Genomic DNA, 9,288 nt, shown 5'->3' with positions numbered 1-9,288 from the left:
GGGCTCATGTTTTACTATGGGCTGGAATTCCACGACCTGGCTCCGGAGTCCATCCTCCATATCTCATCATTCATTGTCATCTGTGAAGCCTTCCTCCGCACTACCCCTCACTTCGGCTTATGGCTCAAAACCTTCAACGTGGAGCCGAAGATGATTGAGGGGCGTCAGGCAGAGTGCGGCGGGGCGGTTATAAGCAAGAGGGCCGAAGCTCCATGGCCCAAGGGCTCTTTCCAAGAGGAGCTCGGCTTGTGGCAACAGGAGTGGTTTTATATCACCGCTCCCCGGGGTAGCAGGCAGAAGCCGCCGCCCGTCTTTCGCTCGGGCCCTCCACAGCAACTGATGTCATGGGTCAACAAGGGGCGTGACTGGGGGCCGCCCAAAGACGTCCCCCTATTGCAGGACCGGATTCGAGTCCTCCAAGAAAGGGAGATCAATCTGGTCGCAGTGGTGCAGGTCATGTTGATCCGGCGCCTACTGCCCTGCAAACGTCGCCCCCTCCGTCTGTAGGAATTTAATCCGGAGGGGCTGCGAGCTCTTCAACACTTCATGGGTTTGACTCCCATGGAGATGTATAAACTGTTCTTCGGATCGCAAGAGACGCATCCGGAATTGACCGAGGACGCTGGCCTAAGCTGCAATCGCCCGGATACTCAAGTAAGTAGCCCTGTGTCCGGACACACCATCCATTTATTTATCATGGGCTTGTCTTTTAACCAGCTATCCCTGGACAGGAGTGGATAGCGCAAGCACAATTGATACGGTGTCCGGCCCCCCTCCCTGAGACCACGCAGGATCCCGTGTTAATCAAAATGTTGGAGGTTGCACCTTCGAATGAGGGCGAAGGGGGGCACGGGGAAACTGTCACCTCTGCCAAGGAGGCGTTTAGTAAGGGAGGAACCGAGAGTCCCTCCTTCCAGGGGAAGAAGAGGAATGCTTCCGAAGACTCGGAGGCCAAGGCCTCAAAGCGGGGAAAGAAATCTGTACCGGAAGGTCCTGCGCCAGAAAGTGCCCCGGCCGTACTGTCTCCTCGGAGGAATCGGCCCTCTAACGAGCCGTAAGTGAAAAGGGGGATTTTAATATTATCAGACACCCCTGCTTAATGTATAAAGGTAACGAAGTTTTTACCTTGTAGTTCGGATCCCAGCCCATCTCAGCACAGCTCATCTTCGGGAGACCTTCGTCCGGAGATGATGGAAAGCGAAACGCCTTCATCTGCCGCCCCGCCGTGCGGGGCGGACGACCCTGAGGTGTCGTCGTGGAGGGTCTCCCCAAATCTGGCGGGACCGGAGAGTTCGGCGCCCATTGGAGTACGGCTGGTGGAGCTGCAGGATTTGCTTAAGAGGGCGTCCATCTCAGAAGATCACCGCACATTAATGGGTGATGTGATTGAGAGGATCTCGTCCGCCGAAACTGGGTTGTATGAGGCCGTCGGAAGTTTACTGACGGGATTTGAGGTACGCAAAAAATGACATACCTGTTGACAGTTTTGCACATGAAGTGCGCCCTGTATAGATAGTAGCCCCCGAGACTTGGTATGCTGTCGAAAACGACAGCGTGCCTAGGATCGTAATCTCGGTTATTAACTGTCGCCTTTTCCATGCAGGTGGCGGAACGTTCGGTGGCCAGCCGGACTGATGAATTTGCCGAGCTGAAGAAGCAACTCGACGCTGCAGATGCGAACATCTCGCTGGTCAATAGATGACTTGATGAGTCACAAGGTATGTGGTTGCCTCGCGGTTGGTTAGTAAGGGAGCTGACGCCCATTCCTTATAAATTATATGCTTAGATGCAGATGGTGCTGCTGCTGTGGAGGACCTTCGAGCAGAACTTGCTCGGGCCAAGGAGCAAGCCAGAAAGAGCGAGGCGGCTGCCTTGAAGGCAGCGGAAGGGCTAGAAGCCGAGAAGGCTGCTCACTGCCGAAGCAGGGAGGAGATGGCTGGAGTGGCCATGAAATTAAGAGTTGCTACCGACCGCCTGGAAGTTCTTGAAGGAGAACGCCGAGCGGAGCAAGATGACCTGAAGAAGGCCGATGCCGAGGCCAAGGATGCCCGTAGTGCGATGCGGGCTATGAAGGAGGAACTGCGTCAGGTCAGAGACATTGTGGCTAGAAAGCCCTTTATGCTGCGTAGGAAGTTCACGGATCCGAAGTATGCTCAGCTGGGCCGATTGTACGGTGCGGAGGATCCTTATTTGGACTTGGCGGCGAGTGCGGCTGACGCAGTCGTGCACTTTCGAAGCCAGGAGGATCATGAAATGGAAGAGCTTTTCTGGTCTCAATTCCATAGTCCGGAGCGTCCACTTCCGTTGAGTGATCGGCTGGTTGAGTGGGCTGAGCTGAATAGATTGTCCGGACTGGCCATGACGGATGTGGTAACTCATCTGTGGCCGAAAAGGCCCAAGCCGAAGAGTTATTTTGGCTTGTTGCAGCAATTCCTTGGGGCAGTCCCGCATATTAAGGTGATGAAGCGGTCGGCATGCATAGAAGGTGCGCGGATGGCTCTCGCCCGTGGTAAAACATACTGGGCGGAGATGGATGCCACCGTTGTTGCATCCCGGGGTTCGGACAGAAGCCGATTCCCCACCGAGCATTACTTTGAGGAAGTCCTGCAGGGCGCTCGTATAATAGAGTCGCAATGCTCGAAAGATGTTATGTTTGAATGACATGTATGATTTCTAAGATCATGTTTATAATGCAATGACTTTTTATACTTGTGTGTTCAAGTATTGAACTATCTCTTGTGCGGCCGTATATGTATGTATAATCTGAAAGATGGCAGTCTTTGGTTTCAGCCCCCACGCACATGGTGCGGGGGTGTTTGCAAAAAGAAAAACGCTTTTTCACACTTAATCCAACGTCTTGGTCCTTTTAAGGAGGTGATAGCATAGAAAACTAGGCAACCGGACTATAATGCTTTATCACTTTCACTTAGCCATAGGAGCTCGAATGTGGGGCTACTATATAGCCCCTGATGGCACCGCGCTTCTCCGGACTTGGGGCGGTATGTGCCTGACCGGGAAGCGGTCCTTCGTCAAAGCGGAGGAATTCTAAACATTCCAATGGTCGATCGAGTGGTTGACCAGTCTCTCGCTATATCATGACAGTCAGTTTTCGGCTTTCTCTACTGAGGTGCTCTCGCGGCCGAACCGGGGCACAATCGCAGTAGTTCTCCTGGTGCCGCGTTAGCCGATGATACGGAACGTAAGGCAGCAAAACACAGGAGCCGGGCAAACCCAACATTTGACCAAAGACATGATTCGAAGCTGATGCATATAAGGCCTAACTCGAGACGCCGAACACTCCCTGAGGTGTTCGGTCTTTATGATATCGGGCAGAATAAAGCCCTAAGCCCCTAGTGTCCAGGTACAGGCGGGAACTTCTGACGCGGCCGATGCCAAAACGCCAGCCTCCTCCTCGGCTCTGGTAGGAAACCGGGGGATGTGTATCAACAAGAGACAGTGAGAAAGGTTTACGCAGGGTCTTAATCTGAAAAGAATCCTTGCAACGGGTCCCTACTGCACGTCTACGCCTGTGTCTCCATTGTGCTGTATCCTGGACGGGTGTAGCACGTGCTTCATCTGTAAAAGAGAAGGACTTAGTTTCTAAGAAATATCGTGCAAAAAGTGTATCAAAATAAAGTATAATTTGGAAGATGAAGAAAGTTGAGCTTTATTAGCTTTCATCATTTATGCGCGCGACCCCCTAAAAAAAGGGGTATGCGGCTGGGAAGCCCCTTGTTAAGTTACGCCGGACTCGTCTAACCATGTCCGAGGTCTAGATGACATGTTTTTAGGGGCTTTGACCTGCAAGGTCGGAATAATGTGTGGCTGTCTAGGCAGCCGCACATTCTCCATGGTCGAGAGACACCTGGAGTTTTAAGAATATGCCACGTGGACCGGGCATTTTTAAGCATAAGAGACGCGTAATGTGGTATTGCATTAAAGCGGGCGAAAGCTGCACGCCCCAGTAGTGCTTAAGGGCTTACTGCTAAATGGGGCGATGGAGGGTGAGCTTTTCGCGACGGAGGTTGTCGGATGAACCGAACACGACCCCTAGTGGTACAGAGCCTGTAAAATTGGCTGAAAAGGCCTGGCATCACTCCTTTGAAGGAAGTGCTTGCTATAGCAAATTTTGGTGGGTTCTATCCCCAGTCTGCGGACGGTGTCCTGGTATAGCAGGGGCCGCGCTGCGTGTTATCACGTGAAGTGAGTTCACTGTTTTGACTTCTAATGGGAAAGTCTTTTGGTTTCCGGAGCGCTGCTTTTGGGTTTCGTCACTTTCACTTGGTGTGTCGAGCCCTTTGTGTTCGGCGTTAAGTCGGCCGGACTGCTTGAAGACCCAACAATCTCTGTGGGTGTGGTTTGCAGGCTTCCCGGAGGTATCGTGTATTTGACACAGTCTATCCAGGATCTTGTTGAGGTTGGATAGCTCGTCACTGTTATCCTTTAAGGGCAGTGTTTTGTTGTTCGGCCGAGAGCTTTTGAATCTGGCATTGACCGCCGTACTATTTGGGCCATTCTCCTTATTCCGGCGCTGATCTTTTTTGCGTCGTGATTTCCCATTTCCATCCCTGATTTCGGATGTACTCGGGTCGCTGGTGCTGCATCTAGCCAACCAGCTGTCTTCCCCCGCGCAAAAGCGGGTCATGAGACTTGTTAGTGCGGCCATTGTTCTTGGTTTTTCCTGGCCGAGGTGTCTGGCGAGCCATTCGTCTCGGACATTGTGTTTGAAGGCTGCTAAGGTTTCAGCGTCCGAACAGTCGACTATTTGGTTCTTTTTAGTGAGGAACCTGTTCCAGAATTTGCGTGCTGATTCTCCGGGCTGTTGAGTTATGTGACTTAAATCATCTGCATCCGGAGGCCGGACATAAGTCCCCTGAAAATTTGCTCGAAACGCATCCTCAAGCTCTTCCCAACTCCCAATCGTATTTTCTGGGAGGCTTTTAAGCCAATGCCGGCCCGGCCCTTTGAGCTTGAGGGGAAGGTATTTTATGGCATGGAGATCGTCTCCTCTTGCCATGTGTATGTGTAGGATATAATCCTCAATCCAGACTCCGAGGTCTGTTGTTCCGTCGTATGCCTCTATGTTTATGGGTTTAAATCTCGCTGGAAATCCATGATCCAGTACCTCGTCGGTAAAACATAGTGGGTGTGCGGCGCCCCTGTATTTGGGTGTGCCGTTGTCTTCAAATGCTCGGCTGGTTGTGTTACTTCCTGGAGTCTTCTTTTTTGGCCCATAGATAGACCTGGCCGGGTTATCCTTTTTCTGAAGATCTTTATGCTGATCATGTGCCGGCTTGTGTGTGGCGCCCCGTGTTGCTCTTGGCCTGTCATCTGGTCGTCTATCCGGCCAGGCGGCCCCTTTCTTTTTTGACTGCGGGGGCTCGAAGGCCTCCTTGTCAAATTCGGGCAACAACTTGCGCTTCGGGTAGCTCTTTGTCTGGTGACTAGTGCCATATTTATCTGCGGTGTTGAGTACTTTGCTCCGTCTTATTCTGAGTGTGTCTTCGGCTGTTTTGAGCTTCCGCTTTTGCTTCTTCAAACTTCTTGCAGTGGCGACGAGCCTGTTATGGAGATTCATATGCTCTGGTGATGTGAGATCATCTTCGCCGGGGATGGGTTGCTTGTCCAGTTCATTTCCGGCTGGCTGCTTGTTGACGTGTGCGTCGTCCACTGCTTCGCCCTGCTCTAGGGCCGGGTCCATATGGGTACCGTTTTTGTCGATGCCGGTCTTCGGGCGGCGCTTGCGTCGCCGCTTTGTTTGTCTGTTGGGGGAGTTGTCCTTCGCCACGTCTCGTTTTTCCTCATTGTCGCTTCCTTTTGGTGTGTCCACCATGCATACGTTGTGGGATGGGGTGGCTTTCCTGCGCCCGTTAGGCGCTGGTTCTTGGTCGTCCCCGGCATCGTCGTCCATACCGTCGATGTCCTCAGAGTCGTAGTCTAGCCTGTCAGTTAAATCGTCGACAGCGGCTACCAAGTGGGTGGTGGGTGTGCTTTTGAATTTCTTCGTCGTCCGCATCCCAGCCATCCTGACCACAATCTGGCCAGGTCTCTCCTGATAACGAGAGGTATTTTAGCGAACTCAAGATGTCGCTGAAAGGTGAGTGTTGAGAGACATCCGCTGCGGTGAACTCCATGATCGGCGCCCAGTCGGATTCGATCGGGGCGGGCGCAGGAGGTTCGGAGTCCGGCGAGGAGTCCGGCACCTTGGAGTTACGAGCTTTATGAGGGACGAAGTCAGTGTTCGGCTCTATCGCCGTAGAGGTTGCAGCCCCCAAGGCGGTGTCTAGGCATCCATCCTCGATCTGCGGGGCTGGCTCCGAATTGAAGATCGGAGTGGTTTCGAGTGCGGCCTCCAGAGTACTGTCCGGCGGCAGAGCTAAATCATGCCCGACGTGACAGTGCGGCACACTCGGCTGTGGCTCGAATCCGTCGAAGATCAAGTCCCCGCGGATGTCAGCCGTGAAGTCCAAACTTCCAAATCTGACCTGACGGCCCGGGGCGTAACTTTCGACCTGCTCTAGATGGCCAAGCGAATTGGCCCGCAGTGCAAATCCGCCAAATACGAAGATCTGTCCGGGAAGGAAGGTCTCACCCTGGACGGCGTCGTTGATGATGATCGAAGAAGCCATCGAGCCTATCGGTGACGACACAGAGGAACTCTCAATGAAAGCACCAATGTCGGTGTCAAAACCGGCGGATCTCGGGTAGGGGGTCTCGAACTGTGCGTCTAGGCGGATGGTAACAGGAGACGAGGGACACGATGTTTTTACCCAGGTTCGGGCCCTCTTGATGGAGGTAAAACCCTACGTCCTGCTTGATTAATATTGATGATGTGGGTTACAAGAGTAGATCTACCACGAGATGAAGGAGGCTAAACCCTAGAAGCTAGCCTATGGTATGATTGTTGTTCGTCCTATGGACTAAAGCCATCCGGTTTATATAGATACCGGAGAGGGCTAGGGTTACACAGAGTCGGTTACAATGGTAGGAGATCTACATATCCGTATCGCCAAGCTTGTCTTCCACGCCAAGGAAAGTCCCATCCGGACACGGGACGAAGTCTTCAATCTTGTATCTTCATAGTCTTGGAGTCCGGCCGATGATGGTAGTTCGGCTATCCGGACACCCCCTAGTCCGGGAGTCCCTCAGGGAGAAAGAGAAGAACTTATACCAAATGTACCTTGACCTATGTTGAAGATGGATCAATGATCACTCAAATGTGGAGCAAGGAAATAGCACAATTGGTACCAATTCTTGTCGGTTCTCACACCTACACAAGTAAAAGCTTATGGTGGAGCTTGGTTAGGTTGGTGGCACAAAATTTGATGCAATTGTTAGTGAGCCTCAATAATGTTGGAAAAGATTCAGAAATTTATAAATGCAACAAATAGACCAATAGCAAGATATGGTACATGCAAACACACACACAAATAGATAAATGGGGTCGTGCAACCAAGGAATGAGCCAAAATGTGGAAACCACGAAAATGCTCTTGTTGCACAACAGTAGAGAGACGCTAGAACGATTGCACAGTAGGCGGATACAGAACTTGTGCATAACCTACTAAGCAAAAATGCAACGACTTCTATCCCAAATATGCTATGTGTATGGTATTCCGGTGATATGATCCAAGATGATCGAGTATGCCAATCTTAATGTAGTATGATGCTATGGTTCTTGCTTATAAGCTCTTTGCTTATCTTTCCCTCTTTACTTAAAATCTTGTTTGGCTCTTTCACTTTTGAGCTCTTTTCTCATGCAAAACTTCATGAACCAAGATAGCAATTGTGTATGTGATGACAACTTTGTGACACAAAAGATACCAAGATATGCACCACAATGCTATGGTATGTATGCTATGGGAAGTATGATCACTAATGTGCACAAGTCACGTTGCCGGCAATACTCAAAGGCCAGACTCGATGGGTAAGCAACGCAAAAGTAAGGCTATCATGGTTATCAATGCAATGGCAAGGAATGTACCATGAAAAGATATCACGATACCAAGATGATATGGAGGTTACCGTTCTTGCTTATGGTTGAGGTGTCAAAATTGTGTAGCGGTCGATGCCGATGATGAATATGAGAGACGGTGTTGTCGTTGTTGAACCGTCCCTAAGTAGCCGAAACACGTTAGGAAACGGAAGCCACAACTCAAAACTCAAAGACCCAAACATGTCAAAACTTGTCGGAGTGCGAAACGGGTGAGCGATGGTGGTTGCGGAAAGCGGTGGTGGCATGCAAGTGCGTATGCGGAAGTAGCGGTGGAACGGTGGGGGAAACTGAACTAAAAATATTCAGTTTCGTCAGCGATGGTCGGACGATCGATGCTGGTCGAACGTCCGGTGCCTGGGCGATTTCGAGCACGGGATGAACTCGGGATTTCGAGGTGGAGATGGCGAAAAATGGTCAAATCCGAGCGAATTTGTGGATGGAAATGGTGGAAATGATGGGGGAGAGCTAGGTCCACTCATGGCAAAGCAAATCCATGGATCAAATCCAACAAAACTTCATCACACCAGCAAATCACAAAAAAAATTTGGGCTATTTTTGGTGGGGATTTTCGAAATTGGGGAAGAACACAACAAAATTGAGCTAGAAAACAAAGGGTAGGGGCTCCAAATACGTGATCAACGCGGCTCATGATACCAAGATGATGTAGGGTAGAACCCTAGATGCCCGATCTTTCACGATTGGAGGGGATCCTACGAAGAACACGAGGGGGAAACAAGGGGAAAACGAGGGGAAACGCAAGAGAAATCACTCAACCAACAAGATCCGGTTACACATATGCTAGATCCTCGAAACACAAAGAGATACACGATTTGAATCCAATAAAGGATGATACAAGTGGCGGTAGTTCTTCTCCGTGAGGAGGTCTTGAAGGGTCTTCCCGTGAAGGGGTCTTGAATCCGCTTGGGGGATCTTCTCCGAAGAGGCGCTCGACTCCAATGGAGAAGTAACCAAGTGGATGAGCAAGGCTCTATCTCAAATATGAGCTATCACAATGCTAACCCTAGAAAGAGGGCGGAGGAGGTCTATTTATAGTCTAAGTGGACGAAAGGGTAGATGGCTTCGGCCCAGCACACGGGCGGTCACACAGGCGTCGGACGACCGACGGTCACCGGTCGTCCGAAGGCTCGCGAGGTTCCGGTCGTTCGGTGCCGGCCAGGCGTCCGATGTTTCGGCTCTGCTCAGGACTTGTCGGTCGTCCGGCCGGGGTCGGTCGTTCGGTCATCCGGAAGTCTCCAATCTTCCGATGCTTTGGCTCGGGTGTGGTAGTGCTGG

This window comes from Triticum aestivum, chromosome 3B, assembly GCF_018294505.1.
Source record: "Triticum aestivum cultivar Chinese Spring chromosome 3B, IWGSC CS RefSeq v2.1, whole genome shotgun sequence".
NCBI classification, from domain to species: domain Eukaryota; kingdom Viridiplantae; phylum Streptophyta; class Magnoliopsida; order Poales; family Poaceae; genus Triticum; species Triticum aestivum.
This window is presented reverse-complemented; position numbering follows the sequence as displayed.